Raw genomic sequence first — 17,985 nt, forward strand, 5'->3', positions numbered from 1 at the left:
AATTTTGTAATCAAGATATTAACTAATTTGATGAGTTACCACGTGGCTGGAAAGTGCCATGATTTCTTATGCTGACTTTTCAGCAGGCATTGAGCCAGGTTGATAATCCACAATTTTATTAGTCTCTCAGCTATTATATGCACTTTTTTAGTCAATGTGTCATATTAATAACTTACAATGTAGAATACTTCTGTGGTCTTTTCATTTCCAGTATGAAAAGCTGTAATGGAATTTTTCTTTTAGAGGATTCATCATATCTATGTTTAAAATATCCAGTTCCTTTTTCTTTGAACTCTATATGATTGGTTGCAGAATGACATCACAACTTAATTGGCACCATTATAGTATTTGAAAGACACTTTTGTCGCAAAAGAGACAAGAAGGTAGATTGTTACCTCTGAAACGAGAAACATGGCTTTCAACGTATGGGGTTTTTTTGTTTTGTTTTGTTTTGTTTTTTGAGACGGAGTTCGCTCTTGTTACCCAGGCTGGAGTGCAATGGCAAGATCTCGGCTCACCGCAACCTCCACCTCCTGGGATCGGGCAATTCTCCTGCCTCCGCCTCCTAAGTAGCTGGGATTACAGGCATGCGCCACCATGCCCAACTAATTTTTTGTATTTTTATTAGAGATGGGGTTCACCATGTTGACCAGGATGGTCTCGATCTCTTGACCTCGTGATCCACCGTCCTCGGCCTCCCAAAGTGCTGGGATTACAGGCGTGAGCCACTGTGCCCGGCCCATATGGTCTTTTTTTTTTTTGACAATTTCAACTAGTTTCTTTGCTGGATTCCACCTTTCCATGAGTCATAAAATTCTCAAATGTATCAGATTTATCTTTTTCTGTATCTTATATGTAGACAATATAGTTGTGGGTTAAGGAGGCAAGTTTTCTGATCTCCCATCTTTTAAGTCAACATTTCATTCTTAAATATAAGAAAAAATATGTAATAGACTTTCATATGAAATATTAAAATAGAAGTTTTAGATAAAATAAAAAATTTAGAAACTTTTCCAAAAAATTTTAATAATACTATTATAAAACAAAGTATACATTCTTCTTTGTTGTATTTAGATAGGAGTTTTAGTAGTGGAATCCATATAGCTAAACTCCATAATAATGTGTTTTTGTAACTTTCTTCATTATTCTACTACTAGATCATAGGAGGCTTGTTTCTCTTAAGGTTTAGTTTTTCATGAACTCAGAAAATAGTTTTACAGGAAGTACCTACTGAGTATTCTGAGGATATGCAAGGAGGATGGGTTCCAATGATAAATAATACACAGCCTCTGTGCTCAGGGAGCTTATAGTTTAGTTGGTGCTAAATAGATAAATTAGCAAAACAATTGACAGTTATAATAAATATTATGATGTAAACACATAGTGGCCCAGAGAATAACAAGGATACTCTCCTCAGACAGCGACATCTAGCTGATATCTCAAACATGGGGGGAATTCAAGGATTCCAGGCAGAGGAAAGAGCATATAAAGGCAGTTAAGTAAGGCAGGAAAGAGCTTTATTTGAGGCACTGAAAGAAAACCAATGTGACAGGAGTAGTGAATGGGATGAGGGGTGAGTAATGAAAATGAGGTTTAGGGGATTGGAAGAGGCTAGATCCACAAGGCCTTCAGAGCTCTAGGAAATAGTTTGGGTTTTATTCTGAGGGCCAGTGAAGGGATTTAAGCAGCAGAATAACATGAATGATTTAGTTCACAGAAGGATGTTCAGTGCTATGTGGACAATGCATTAGAGAGAGAGCAGAGATACCAATTAGAAGTCTTTTTCAGTAGCTCTGGCAAAATGATGATGGCAGCAAAGTGATCAATGGATTCCAAATACATTTTGTAGCTAGATTTGGTGGGAATATATTAGATGTGTTCAGATTTCTGTCTTGAATTACTAGGTAGAAAGGACTTAGTAATTTACTAAAATAAAAATATTTGGGGGGGACAAGGTAATATGTTTGGTATAAATGTGGAGAGTTATTTTTGGACACATTTAAATTCGAAATGTCTGTGAGACATTTAAGAGAATGTGTGCAATTGGCTCTGAATCTGGGACTCAGGGGAGGATAGATCTGAGCTAAAAAGAGGAATTAAGAATTGTCAGCTTATACACATTTATTTATTTATAGACAGAGTTTCACTTCATCTCCCAGGCTAGAGTACAGTGGTGTGATCTCAGCTAACTGCAACCTCTGCCTCCTGGGTTCAAATGATCCTCCCACCTCAGCCTCCTTGGAAACTGGGATTACAAGCGTGCACCACCACACCTGGCTAATTTTTGTATTTTTTTAGTAGAGATAGGGTTTCACCATGTTGGCTAGGCTGGTCTTGAACTCCCTACCTCAAGTGATCCACCTGCCTCAGCCTCCCAAAGTGGTGTGATTACAGGCATAAGCCATTGTGCCTGGCCAGCTTGTACACATTATCCCATGGATTTACATGGGAATAATGGAATCATCAAGGAACAGAGTATATAGCGAGAGAAGGGTTCAGGACCAAATTAGATTTTGAATTGGAGAAGGATGAGAGCAGCAAAGGAGACTAACTAGGAGCAGTTAGCAGATAGGGAGAAAACTAAGAGACTTGAAGAAGGAAGAGTGGTTTATTCTTGAATACTGCTGAGACATTAGATAAGATGAAGGATTCGTTTTCACTGGATATGTCAACAGAAAGTCACTGATACACTTGACAAGAGCCCTTTAGTGATGACGTGAAAGTAAAAGTTAAAGATGGATTAAGTAGTAAGGAAGTGAGAACAGCATAACTATTTTAAAATTTTTGCCTATAAAAGAAAATAGAGAAAAGTTAGGGTTTTGTCTTGTTTTTTAAACTCTAGATATCAATATATATATTTAAAGGAATGAACCCATAGATAAGAAGAAAGCAATGTTAAAAGAGAAGTGAAGTCCTTCAGAAGGGGCAAAAGGGTGGAATTCAGATAACATGTGGAAGGATGGCACTTTGCTAATGAGGCGGAACATTATGGTAGAGGCAAGATGAGTTAATAGATAGGACCTTAGATTCCAGGAAGATAAAGAGAAGACACTTCTAACAGTTTCTGTTTTCCCAGTGAAGGACATCTCAACTGATGTCATCAGCTGAAAGTTAGGACACTGGAGGAGGTATAGGAGATTTAAGCAGAGAGGCACAAGTATGAAGTAGTTGTCTTGGCCAGTGGGATAGTCAGAGACATTTGGATTGTGAGGCCTTGGTGGAGTGCCAATATGTAGTATGCTTTAAAGTCAAATCTCAGTGACAAAATGCCAGGTGTAGAGTTACAGTTGATTAATAAGACACAGCCTCTCTACTCAGGGAGTTTATAATTTAGAGAATGAAAGACATATAGTTAATTACAATATGGTATGATGGTTGTGATGAACAATGTAAGTACAGGGTGTTGTAAGAGCACACATGAACCAATCTCGGAGGGGCCGTCCTGTGCAGGGAGGTCTTCATGGAGACTAATCAGCTTAGCAAAGACTTTCCTGCTCTGCAGGCACCTTACTTAAAGCTATTACATCTTAGCTTCTGGGGATAAAAATATTCTAGAATATATGATAGTCACACTGTACATCTTTACGCAGCGGGTTTTATTTCTGCTCACATCATCCAGCATCTTTGAAATTTTTTTTAACACTCTGAAATGCTGTGAGGAAAAGTATCATCCCTCTCTTTCCTCACCTTCTTCTCTTCCCTAACACCTTTCTTCAGTTCTAGCTGTTGGTAGCTGGAAATTTTACAATAATTTGTAGATGTAACTTAATAATACCATTTTGTTTTCATTTGGTATGTCGTTTATCATTTTCCAAGTATATAAACTTCAATTTTGTGCTGCTACGATCAAGAATATTTGAACATTTAGTGCTTATCTTGAATATCTGTCCTTATTGCTTTCTGAGGAGCTACGCTTTATAGCAGTCAGGGAACTATACCACTTGGAAGACTTTATACAACAATAAAATCCTTGTGTTTAGATTTCTGTCTTGAGTGGCTGGTTTGAATCTAATTCTTTGGTATATGAAGCAAAGATTTATTTAACATAATTTCAAAATTAAAATTGATAATGAAATTTTATATGCCATGCAATGCCATGTGTGTTTTTTTAAGGTGAAGTTTCAATTTTCAGCAGCTTTATTGAGGTATAATTGACATATAATAAACTGTACATACTTATTTTGATATGTGTGTGTATATATATGTACTTATATATGTGAAATGTACTTATATATGTGAAATTGTCACCATAATCAAAATAATCAGCATGCCCATCAGTCTCAAAAGTTTTGTTTCTCACGCACCTTTGTAATTTTTCCCTGCCCTCTCTTTGTTCTGTCACCAGGCAACTGATCTTTTTTCTGTTACTACAAATTGTTTATAGTTTTAAAAACCATATATAAAGGGATCATAATTATATATTTCCTTCCAGCAGAATTATTTTGAGATTAATCCATGCTGTTGCTTGTATCAGTAGTTCATTTCTTTACTAATATTTTGGTGTAGGGATAAAGCACAATTTACTTATATATTCACCCTCTACTGTTAGCTACTACAAACAAAGCGACCGTGAATATTTGTGTAGAAGTCTCTGTAGGAACACATGCACTCACTTCTCTGGCACAAATATTTAGAAGTGGAATGGCTGGGTTATATAGTAAGCATATGTTTAGCTTTTTTGAGAAACTACTAAACTACTTTCCAAAGTGGTTGTACCATTTTATATTCCCACCATTGGGAATAAGAGTTCCAGTGCTTCCACATCCTTGGCAACACTTGATATAGCCTTTCTTTTTAATTTTAGCTATTCTAATAGAGGTGTGTAGTGGTATCTCATTGTGGTTTTAATTTTCATTTCCCTAATGACTATTAATTTTGACCATCTTTTTATGTGCCTATTTGCCATGCATAAATCTTTGGTTAAAGGTTTGTTCAAATCTTTCCCCATTTTTTATTAGGTTATTTTCTAGTGATTAAGATTTCATTTGGAGGATTTTGTGTGTGTGTGTGTGTGTGTGTGTGTGTGTGTGTGTGTGTGTTGTTTTGTTTAGCAGCTTAGAACAACACACATTTATTATCTCACAGTTTCTCTAGGTCAGAAGACCAGGCATAGATTTGCTGGGTCTTCTACTCCAGGTTTTCATCTTAATCACAGTCTTGGCCAGGGCTGCAGTCACATCATAAGGTTTTACCGGGGAAGGTTTCACTCATAAGTTCATATGATTGTTGGTAGAATTCAGCTCCTTGTGGGATGCCATACTGAGCATCTCAGTTATTTGCTTAGTTGGAGATTACCCTCAATTCCTGCCACATGGGCCTCTTGATATGGCAGCTCACAACATGGCATCTTGCTTCATGAAACCCAGCAAGTGTTTATGTTTACTGGTTTATTATGATTAACAAAGGATACATATGAATATTCTGATGGAAGAGATACATAGTGCAAGCTACGTGGAAGGGGTATGGAGCTTCCATACCCCCTCCAAGTAGGCTACCTTCTAGGCACCTCCTCATGTTCAGCAATCTGGAAGCTTTGCGAGTTCTTTATATATTCTATATACAAGTCCTTTATCAAATACATGACTTGTAAATATTTTTTCCCAATTTGTTGCTTGTATTTAAATCTCCTTATTAGTGTTTTTCAAAGGGCAGAAACTCTTAATTTTGATGAAGTCTGTCAGCTTTTTATTTTATCGACTGTGCTTTTGTGGTTTTAAGAAATATTTGCCTAACTAAAACTCACAAATATTTTCGCATATGTTTATTTCTAAAAGTCTTACAATTTTAGTTTTCCATTTAGGCATATGATCCATTTTGAATTAATTTTTTTATATGTACGAGGTGTATGTAAAGTTCGTTTTGTGTTGTGGATATCCAGTATTGTATGATCTTCAGTGCTGTGTTTTCATCTAATAGCTTTTAAAGGAAGAATTAAAGCAAAGCCAAGTTAAATAGGTTCTACCACACTGTCAGTTTTCTTTGTGTTATCCTTGACGTTGTTAGATTGCACATTTTGCTGGAACCTCTTAAAACAGTATCCTATGATTGAACTTCTTCAACCTCAAATTTCCAGTCTTTATACTTAACCAATGAAATGTTATTTATATATTCTTTGGAAACATAATATATACTGTAGATAATTATAGCAAAAAGTGTAATGGGTAGCAGAAGATATTGCCAAACCAAAATTCTGGAGACCAGATGAGACAAATACATAATATGTGCCTGAATAGATAGAACACAGTGCTAGGAAATGCACTGAAAAGTGAAAGAAGAACTAAAAATAAGCCTTTTAGAAGAACTGATACTTCTGGGCTAACCTATTGGTGGTAAAGAAGAGCTTCAGAATCAGACTCTAGAATGAATCTTTTAAAACTATATATATATTATATATTATGCATGTATACACATATACATATTCTATACATTGGCTTAAAGAATATAGAAACAGCACATGAATAGTATATGCTGTAGTATTGTGCAGGCTCATTCAGAAATAAGAAAAAAGTTTTTCCACTCAGCTGTGAGTCATTACTTTTTAGTTTAGGGTGGTCAATACTGCATTGTTTTTTTTGTTTTTGTTTTCGTTTTAGTAGAAAATCAGGTAGCATGGGCTTTGGAGTCAGACAAATCTCAGTTTTAATTTTCAATGTCCTTAATTCTAATATAGTAATACTAATAACTCTTCCTGGGTTGTTGAGAGGTTTAAGTGAAATAATAAGTACTGGCATGGTACTTAACACATAATAGTTATTCAAGATATGTATATTTCTTTATCATCAGGGGGTTGACCTTGGAAGCATATGGCTACATAGAAAGAATCCATAAATGGATATGACAAGGGGAGAGGAGTTTTCATTAGATTCAGCAAAATCATTCTTTCCCCCAACACCCCAGAAAATTTCATTTTAATGCTATTATTTTCCTTATCACCCATAAACAGACAGAAAGTTAGCATGTTTTGAAAGAGTGTTAAAACTGCAAGAGTGTTGCATGACATTGCCACCCATTATCTAACTGGGTTTATTTATGAAGGTTAGATTTAGATAATTTAGACTTACCCTTTTTCCATTTTGTGAGGAAAGAGAATCGAACTTGAAAGGAAGAGCTCTTCCAAACAGAAAGATAGCTAGAATCTCCCTCCATAGTCTATATAATCTCTTCTAATAATCTTTAGCAAAAGTGACTTTTGAGTTCTTTTAAATATTTCCTGTATTGATTCTAATTCAATGTTCATTTCATGTGATGTCTATAGAACTAGAGACTTAGATTAGTCAGAAAACTGAGTAATACCAGACACCAGGTTTTCAGCTGTTTTTAGGGTTTACTCAAATTGACTTCATCACATTCATTTGGATGGATTGAGTGACATCAGCTGATAATCATAAAGAAACTAGCCTTTAGTCTGACAGTTTCATATTGATATTAGATAGGAGCCACATGACTATTTCATGGGTTCATTCATAAGATATAATAAGCATTATTTTCACTTGTAGCACAAAAGCAGTCTTTATTATTTTCTTAGAAGCATAAACACACACACACACACACACACAGTCATATATAGATTTAAAAAATTCTATCAGCATAGGTTCTGCAATTGTTAATAAATGTAATTTATTAACAATTAATAAATGTATAAAGTCGCTATTCATTGTTTCTCATTTCCAGATGAAGTCTGTTACCTTTTTTTAATATATAATAGGAATTTTTATATATAATAGGGATCCACAGGTTGTTAAAAACAAAGAAATTAAGATAATTTGAATTCAGATTATAAAACAGTCCAAGTCTATTCTGATGAAGCAACTTAGGTCTGAGGCTTTTGGGTCAGCTTTCAAAAGTTTATCTTATTTTTCATTAAAATATGTATGTATAATATTCTACCATGCAAAGAGAAATGGTCAACAGAATTTCTGTGCATATATGGTTGCTGATTATTTGAAAGTCATTCTTCTAGGATTATTTGGACAATTTTGTATTCAGCCTAGATTAGGGAGAATATAGTGTCTCCTTACGTAAAATATTTACTAGAACCAAAAAGTCCAGATTAAATTGTTTTTATTTTATTTTACTGCAGTTTTGTGTAGTTGACCTGATTTTAAAATATAAAACTAGAAAGGCATATTTCCCATCCACCAAAATGTGAGTCTTACTTTCATTTTGAAACAACAGCTCTGCTTTAAGAAGATGAACAGTGGTGATAAATACAAAAACATTAAAAATGTTTAAATGAATAGTGTTTTGTTGCTCTTGAAGAGAAAGTTTAAATGTGAAATATCTTTAGAGCTTAAAAGGTTTCTTCCTCAAATGTTTTAGGAATTGATTTTACTATCCAAAACAACTTTATTCATACTAAGTGTGAGTATCTGAATAACTCCCCTACTTTTATAAGTTGTTTTTTTAAAAAAAAAAAAAAAAAAAAAAGGCTCTTCCAACTGCAATTACCCTAAAAAAATTAAGAAATTTAATCAATTTTCTGTCATTAGCCCCACAAGATATTTACTGAATAGCCATTATGTTCCTGGCTGTTATCACTACAAGGAATCCAGCAATGAGCAAAAGTCTCTTTTCCAGAGCCCACATTCTAGAGACAGATGCTAAACAAATACACAGATAAATATGTACTAAAATATTGGTTTAAGTGTTGAGAAGCAAAATCAGAGTAAGAGGGCAGAGTCATTTTAAATCTAACTTCAACTAGTGAATTTAGCATTTATAAATGGAGGTGTCTATAGAGGAATAAAATCTTTGATTAGCCACTACTTTACTTTTAGCAGTAAAGTCTACAGCTCATGAAATTTGTAATTCTGGAGTGGTTTCAGTTTGCACCATCCCCTGGGGAGCCTGTTGATACAGCACTGAGCTACAGATTATTATTCAGCTGTAGAAGTTTTATGCTTAGGCATTTTCTTACATCTTCCTCTCTCAGTCAGTTGAAATCTTGTATTTTTGCCAAATTAAACAAATCCCATTAATAAGAAGCTATAAATAAACAGTAGGAGCATGAGTCAGAGCCAGCATCACCCTTATTCCTTGTGTGTACCTCTCTGGTACCCCCCAGTATGTTCCTTTTGCACAAACATGTAGTACTGCATAACTACTGTTCTACAGATGAGCTCCAGTTATTTAAGTGAGGCCTGTTTTTTAGAACTAAGTAATACTGTAACTAGTAGAATTCTGGCATGTTACCAGAGTCAAAAGCAGTATGGGAAACTGTATGCTATTGATGGGAGGAAAAAAGAAATATATATCCTACCTTTCCTGTATAAAGCCCTAAAGAGTTCAACCCAGAAGACTGCCGTTAGATTTCCAAAATGGGTTTTTATATGATGTAATATAATTCAACGTTTTTTTTTTCCAGAGGAAAAAAAGAAACAGATAAGTTGCTCCAAAGTCCCATCGCTTGCTAGTCAGCTTCTGATAAAATTTTATTCTGTTTTGCTTCATTGTTTATTCATTCAGTAAATGTTCACTGAACACTTACTGTTGCCAGGCACTGTGCTACCCCATAGGCTATATAAAGACAAATAAGCTAAAATCCTTGTTCTCAAGGAATTTTTTATTGTGGAGAAAAGTGACTTGTAAATCCAAAATTTCATATTGGTATGGGAACTATAAAAGAGACATCCTGAAGAATACTGAGATTACAAATAAAACTACTATGTTTGAAGCATTTACTGTCCTAGCTGTTTTACAGAAGTTATTTCATTTAATCCTTTCAGCAGCTTCATGAGGTGGATATTATTACACTGTTTTACTTGTGCCAAGAGCACTACATTCATCAAGAAAGGAGGAGGTAGTATCAAATTTTTCAGAAAACAATTGAGTTGATTATAGAAGGATGAGTAGGGTAGTGAATATGTAAGCACATAGGGTGAGTGAGGGAACTGTTGGAATGTAGTCAGTTCTGGGAAATAAAAGATGGCAGGATCCAGATCATGAAGGAATTTGTGGGCCATGCTTAAGGAGTTTGGTTCTTAACCTGTAGAAGACAGAAGTATGATCAGACTTTCATTTCAGGAAGATAATTCTGTAGTTTTTTACACAAGGCATTTAGAGGCATGCTTTTCCTTTTAAAGGAAGACATTTTCTTGAGCATTGACTTACGTTTATTAAATAGATCTAAAAACTAAATTTTAGAAATGTCTTATTATTTATTTATTTATTTTGAGACGGAGTTTCGCTCTTGTTACCCAGGCTGGAGTGCAATGGCGTGATCTCGGCTCACCGCAACCTCCTCCTCCTGGGTTCAAGCAATTCTCCTGCCTCAGCATCCTGAGTAACTGGGTCTACAGGCACGCGCCACCACGCCCAGCTAATTTTTGTATTTTTAGTAGAGATGGGGTTTCACCATGTTGACCAGGATGGTCTCGATCTGTTGACCTCGTGATCCACCCGCCTCAGCCTCCCAAAGTCCTGGGATTACAGGCATGAGCCACCGCGTCCGGCAGAAATATCTTACATAGTTATGTGTCACTTAACAATGGGGATATACTCTAGGAAATGCATTGTTAGGCAATTTCTTCATTGTTGTTAGAGTATACTTACACAAATCTAGATGTATATCTTTATTTATGTTTATTTTTTCATATGGAAAAACACATTTCTTAGCCACATTACTGAATATCAATCATTTCCCCTGCTTGATCTGCAATGCCAACGTTAAGTGCCATGTATCAGATTTCTATATATGTTCCATTATAATATTATGGGACCACTGTAGTACATGCGTTCCATTGTTGACACATCATTATGTGGTGCATCAGTGTATGTACAGTTTTACAACTACAAAATGAAGCACAGAGAGGTTATATAACTTAGCTAGTGTCACACAGCTAATAAGTAGCAAAGTCAGGATTTGACATAATAGCCTAACTTCATAGACTTAACCACGGTCCTGTATTGCCACTCCTCTTCATTTATTTATTTATTTATTTATGTATTTTACTGCATTTTAGGTTGGGGGGACATGTGAAGAACATGCAGGATTGTTGATGGGTACATACATGGCAATGTGGTTTGCTGCCTTCCTCCCCATCACCTATTATCTGGCATTTCTCCCCATGTTATCCCTCCCCAAGTCCCCACCCCCCCACTGTCCCTGCAACAGACCTCAGTATGTGATGTTCCCCTCCCTGTGTCCATGTGTTCTCATTGTTCAACACCCGCCTATGAGTGAGAACATACGGTGTTTGATTTCCTGTTCTTGTGTCAGTTTGCTGAGAATGATGGTTTCCAGGTTCATCCATGTCCCTACAAAGGACATGAACTCATCTTTTTTTATGGCTGCATAGTTATTCCATGGTGTATATGTGCCACATTTTCCTCTTCATTTAAAGGCATGCATGCACAAATTAGATTTGGAAACAGTTCTGGAGACACTGAATTGGCAACTACAATCGACAGACATTGCTGTGCAGCAAGTACCTCTACATTGTTTCTGTACCCTTAATTTGTAGCAGTCTAGGAGAAAGAATGAAGGAAGGGGAGTAATATGTGTCAACCCTAACTACATTGTAAAATGAAGCATTTTTTTTTTTTTGAAAGGGAGTCTCGCTCTATCACCCATACTGGAGTGCAGTGGTACAGTATCAGCCCACTACAACCTCCATCTCCTGGGTTCAAGTGATTATCCTGTCTCAGCCTCCCCAGTGGCTGGAATTATAGGCAAGCGCCATCACGCCCACCTAATTTTTGTGTTTTTCTTAGTAGAGATTGGGTTTCGCCCTGTTGGCCAGGCTGGTCTCGAACTCCTGACATCAACTGATCAGCCTGCCTCTGACTCCCAAAGTGCTGGGATTATAGGCTTGAGCCACGGTGTTTGGCCTGAAGCATTTTACGATGCTCACTACAGGGTGTTCATAAGTGGTAAATAAGGCCATTGATCTAGATAACTTAAGATCCACTGCAACCTGGAGATTAAGAACTTTATAAAGGGGATAATTATTACCACCCATCAGAGTTTAGATTTAGTCCCACTGATTGTATTTCTCCTTTTATAGACAGAGAAATCAGTGAAAAATAAATATGTATTTGGAGGATTAAATCCCAATCTATATCTCGAGGTTACCTTTATATCTAATAGTTGTGATATAACATGTTGCTTAGAATAGTTCTATAAATGGAATTCACACATAGGACCACAGAATTGCTTCTTCACAGGGTTTCAGAGTTGGAGGACATATAAAAGGACAAATCCATCCATAAATCTGTAAGTAATCCTAAAAGAAGAGTGGTGTGTCAGTTATTGGCACCAGTACCTGATGAATCCTGCTGGGTTGTGGAAAAAGGAGAAACTGACCTGAACAAAACCATATTCTACACAGCTGTCCCTGACGTTCCACCACCTGTTAGCATTCAGTATTAATTTCATGGATCAAATCAAGGCATGCAAGTGCATTAAATAATTTTTTAAAAAACAACTGCTGATTGCTGAGGGTCTATGGAGGGAAGAAAAATTAGGAGCTGTTATTTTCCTATCAACCATTACCCGAATTAACAAGAACAGGAAATGTGAATAAATAAAACTCTTACATCATACCAGAAATAAGAACAGCTGAATCCCCTAAAGGACTTTATATTCTATCATCAGACAACTAAAGAAAATAATTCCATATAAATGACTGCATTAATCATTGAAAGAAACTTTCCTGCTTTTTTAAAAGAGCAACTAGAAATACTTACTTTTTGAAAATAGAGTAACCAGTTGTTAAACCATATATACCATTGAGGATATTTTGGGCATAAAAGGGAATTTTCACAATAATTCTATAGTAATCTTTTATAGCCAAAGTTATGAAGAAGATCAGGATTTGGGGAAATTGTGGCCAAGATTTGATTTTCCTTTTCTGTTTGATAGCCTTATCTAAATTCTCCCAGCACGAATGTAGTAAATATGAGTGTGTAAAAACATATGTATGTCTAATTCATCTCTTGGGGGAGGTTTAATGTAACTATAAATAAAAATTCTTTCCCCAAGTAAAAAAAATGTTACATAGTGGTGAATTCTACCTTTTCTCATTTCTCTACATCCAAAACTATCACCAAGTACTGTTAATTTTACTTTTTTTTTTTTTTGAGACGGAGTTTCGCTCTTATTACCCAGGCTGGAGTGCAATGGCGCGATCTCGGCTCACCACAACCTCCGCCTCCTGGGTTCAAGCAATTCTCCTGCCTCAGCCTCCTGAGTAGCTGGGATTACAGGCACGTGCCACCATGTCCAGCTAATTTTTTGTATTTTTAGTAGAGACTGGGCTTCACCATGTTGACCAGGATGGTCTCGATCTGTTGACCTCGTGATCCACCCGCCTCGGCCTCCCAAAGTGCTGGGATTACAGGCTTGAGCCACTGCGCCCGGCCTGTTAATTTTACTTTTTAAAGCTCTCTTGATAGGTCTCTTCAACTTCATCACCACTTCTTTAAATGAGGCATACGTTCTCGTTTGGATTATGGCAGCATTCTCTCTTCCTTTAGTCTCTTCTTCAAATCCACCTCTGCCACCTCCACCCTCATGTCATCTATCATGTATTTTTCCCTGCCTAAATTCCTTGGTTGGCGTCTGTTAAATCCACGTTCCTTAAGCATGGCATACAGGGGCCAGCTTCTATGAGCTGTTCCTTACTTACTTCTCCTGTCTCATTTCCTGACACTTTCCCTCATACCTTGAGATGCAGCTTACCAGTACCTCTACCGCATATACAACCACATACATATACACCCTGATCCCCTCCCTCATGTACAGCCATATATAATTCTCTCCACCACATCCTTTATCACACTCCTACAAGCCTTGAAGCAATCTGAACATAGAAACCATCTTTGATTTTCAACTTGTAATGGGGCCGAACATACGTGTCTTGAACACAAATTGCTGCTTTTTAGTATAGGTATCCTAATATGGCAGATGTATATAGTTAAAGCTATAATGCATTCCCCAAGTTCCCCTTCAGGACTAAAGAGTTATTTCCCAACAGCTGGAAGTCTTGCTGCCAGAAAGCCTTCTTCAGGAATTGCCTTGTCTCAACTCAAGACAACGCTGAAGGACATTTCTTAGTTTCCTGTGGGGTCCACTGAGGCCTTGAGATTGTAATGAAGTCAACTTCTCCCTCTGCTGTTGCTTCCCTTCCACAGGTGTTTATCACACGAACAATCTCTGATAAACTTCCTGTAAGCACACTCTCACAGAGTCAGCTTGCTGGAGAACCCAAGCTATAATATGTTTGTCTTGTTGACACTTTCTTCTGAGTTCTAAATCATGGGAAGTTATGGTTACCTAAAATCTTACTAATTGAAGATCATTTAATCAGACTTGTATTCAGCACCTGCTCCATGCCAGGCATTGTGCCAGATGCAATGGAAACAAATCAAGACTTGGCCCCTGCCCTGGAGTTTACAGTCTGAGGTGACAGTTACACATGAAACTAACTGTACTAGAGCATGTTGAGAATCTTTTTGACTTAAACATCAATAATTTTAGTATAAAAGTCAAAAGCAGGGACTTTATGGTGTTAAAAAAAACAAAAGGAAAATATTTCAGGGGAAGGAAAATGTATATAAACAAGTAGAATGAAATTTTAGAAGAGCACAGAATTTGTCTTTGTAATTCTGGAAGCCTTTAGGGAAAAGATAATTTTTTCACTTTTTATTTTGAAATAATTTCAAACTTACAGAAAAGTCTCAAAAATACTGAACTTGCATATACCTTTTATTGCAAATTCATCAGTTTTTAACATTTTCCCTCATTCTTTTTCTTTACACACATACAATTTGTTTTTGTGAACCATCTGAAAATAGGTTAAATACCACATTATATCACTTTATTCCTTAATAATGTACTTCCTAAAAACAAGGGTATTCACCTGTGTAACCACAATGTAGTTATCAAAGTCAGGAAATTTGACTTTGATCTTTAATCTAGAGTCCAGATTCAGATTCTGTTAATCGTCCCAAAAAAGATGAATTTAGGAAGAGTCATATAACTTAACATTTGTAATGTAAATTAAAAATCGTATGAAGTAAGCCATAGAAGATCTCGGAAGTTTGCTAACATTATTTAAATACCACAGTGCAATGAACCACTTCTGATTTTCTACGGAGAAAGCAAGGATTAGGCTCATGTTACCTTTAAAGGTGTGACTTATGGCTCCCCAGAAGTGAACTTTACTCTGGAGAGCCCATTTGGTGAAGTTCTTTTCACAAGAGATTATATATTTTTGACTCAGGGATTGTCGATTTGTTGAGCTTCCATGTAAGTATGCCGCCTTGTCATTAACACGTCTTCACAATGCTTATCTTAAACGACATTCTTTGGAACTGTCCTTCATAGTGAGGCGCCCCGCCAGCCAGGCCAGCAGGTAGGTAGAAGGGCGGCTTCGGGAACTAGATTCTGCTGGTCTCCCCTAACAAGTGGTCCTTGATGCTCTAGCGGACTGGGCCGTGAACCTCAGCACACAGTGCTTTTCCAGGGCCCGGGGACACACGTCAGCCTGCCGAAGGTGTCTGGAGGACTTGGGCGGGGGCGCAACTTCTGCTGCACCACTTCCTCTCCAGCCTCGCGGGCTTCTAGGACCCTATGACATAATTTCCGGAGTGGTCTGTTGGGAGTTATGGCGGCGGTGAGGCCCAAGCACAGCCAGCCGAGGGGGGCAAAACGCATGTCGTGTCCACCCCAAAGCTCGGCGCCTCTAGAAGCCATGGCTTTTCCGCTGAAGCTAGAGCCGGACATGCAGGGGAAGGTAGATTCGTTTCGGGCCCGTATCGCCCAGGAAGCCGAGGATCTCCTGTCCACCTTCTTTCCTCAGAAGCTCTCAGAGTTGGATAGCCGAGTTCAGGAGCTCCAGCTGCAAGACCTGTCCAGAATCCATTCAGTGCCAACCCCGGAGCCACTGGACACCCCAGTCACCGTGGGGGATGGGCCCAACCGGGATCTGTCGCCTCTGCAGACTGAGTTCTCCATCAAGGTCCCAGCACTGCCTGGCAGCAAGGGACAGCTTCTGCGGAGCAACCAGCATCTGGTGGACCTGATTGAGCGGGTAAAACCTGAGATCCAGCTGCTGAGAGAGAAATGCAACACAGTGCGGATGTGGGTGCAGCTGCTTATCCCGAAGGTGGAGGACGGCAACAACTTCGGGGTGTCTATCCAGGAAGACACTGTGGACCAGCTGTGGACCGTGGAGAATACAGCGACCTCCTATCTACGAGGCTTCTCCACCTACTACAACACCCGGGCCAAGTTGGTATCCAAGATAGTGAAGTACCCCCAAGTGGAAGATTATCGCCGCACTATAGCAGAGGTGGATGAAAACGAGTATCTGAGTGTGCGCCAGATCCTACTGCACCTACGGAACGAGTATGCCACCTTGCATGATGTAATCCTTAAAAACCTTGAGAAGATCAAGACCCCTCGGAGCACCAACACTGATAACCTATACTGATAGCCTGTCTTCACCCCATTTGCCTTCAGGAGTTGGCTGAGCTGTTTAGGCAGCTAGAAAGCTGGTTATTAATGACTCTACAAGTGGTGAAATGACTGGAAATGTGCGTTATTACTTAGTTAGAATTTCATACAGCTTACCCTCATACTGAATGATCTTTTGCTGTAATTTTCATTTGATTTTCCATTTGTGGGGAGAATGGGGACAAACCATCAAGGAGAAAGGACTGCCATTTTTAAAAGCAGCTTTGTAGATGAATGTTGGCCAAGGTTTCTTTATTATGGCCTTGGTGACATTGAATGGTTTTAGGGGTTACTTAAAAACTAAAGCTTAAAAGGAATTTAAATGTAGCTTTTCCTAAAGTTCTGCTCTCTGTTAAACTTTGTTCAAACTTCAGAATGCTCCTTTTACGCCATCATTTTTCTTTTTGCAAGGAAGGGAGTTTAAAGGGATATGTTTAGGTCATTGTATGCCTCCAGTTTAGCAGATTGAAATAAAACTGGTTATAAAATTTTATGATGGCCTAAGTGTGCTTATCTGAACTTTAATTTGCAGATGTGGACAATTCAGATTATAATTTCCTACCTCAGATGGACTGATACACTTGATACTTTTCAACTCTGATACGTAAGAAAAATGAGCAAAGAGTAATAGATTTTAATTCTTCTAAACAAATGGATACCCACTTCCCTTAGAATGAAAAGGAATCGATGGAAAATGACTTCCTTCTGTAACTTTCTACCATCTCAGCATCTTCATTTCCTTTTACACAATTTAGAATTTCTTCTGTGTATCCATCTGTCTCTGCTAAATCCATCAAGCTTTGAATCCCATAATACTTTTCCCCCAGTTGATTTTCATTTTCGTTTCTTTTTGTCTCTTAAGATATTTGTTATAGTCCTCATTAGCATTTATCTCTCAAGTTATATAAGTCATTCTTTAAAGACTCTACAATGTGGCTTTGCGTTTTCCTACCTCGTTGAAGGGAAGCCATTGTCTTCTGAACAGTGAACTGTATCGTTGGTATTTTTAAAATTCAGTATTTCCAGATTTCATTTTCAGGTAAGGTAAATTACTGTACTATGAGTCTATTCTAGCCTATGTAGATTAGAAAAATCATGCACTGGATTAGCAGAAGCTTTATTTTCAAAGTAAACCCTGAAAAATGATAACAAGTGAAATTATTCTTTTGTTGAACTTCTGAAAAGCCCAAGTCTTTCAAATCTGTGCTTAAAAAGCAACAACAGCAAAAGGTATTGCCTAACAGACGTCTTACATCCTCCCCCTTCAAGTAAAGAGTTCTTTTTATTTTCCCTTTAAGGTATTCTATCTGATTCAGAAAAGTGCCAGGAACCCTAAATCAGTTCATACCATTTGACAGGCTTTAATTGCACACAAATAATGTAATGGGCAATGTAAGGAAAGAACAAATGTTGCTTAATTTTTCAACTAATGTTAATCATCTAAGATTTAACGTATCTGTTCCATGCATTATATAATTATCTTTTGCTTCTTTCTTTTACTCAAACTGTCAAGCCTTATACCAGGT

At 37.4% G+C, this 17,985-nt stretch overlaps 1 protein-coding gene and 1 pseudogene across 7 annotated transcripts in view; both read left to right on the forward strand.

Annotated features, from left to right (window-relative positions):
• ATF6 (activating transcription factor 6) overlaps nt 1-17,985 on the forward strand; it is a 203,088-nt gene that overhangs the window by 125,186 nt on the left and 59,917 nt on the right. The window lies entirely within an intron of this gene.
• LOC144580246 (proteasome activator complex subunit 3 pseudogene) lies at nt 15,590-17,263 on the forward strand (annotated as a pseudogene). Its single transcript, XR_013529469.1, has one exon. The product of XR_013529469.1 is annotated as a proteasome activator complex subunit 3 pseudogene (transcript).

This window comes from Callithrix jacchus, chromosome 18 (genome assembly GCF_049354715.1).
Source record: "Callithrix jacchus isolate 240 chromosome 18, calJac240_pri, whole genome shotgun sequence".
In the NCBI taxonomy this organism is placed as follows: domain Eukaryota; kingdom Metazoa; phylum Chordata; class Mammalia; order Primates; family Cebidae; genus Callithrix; species Callithrix jacchus.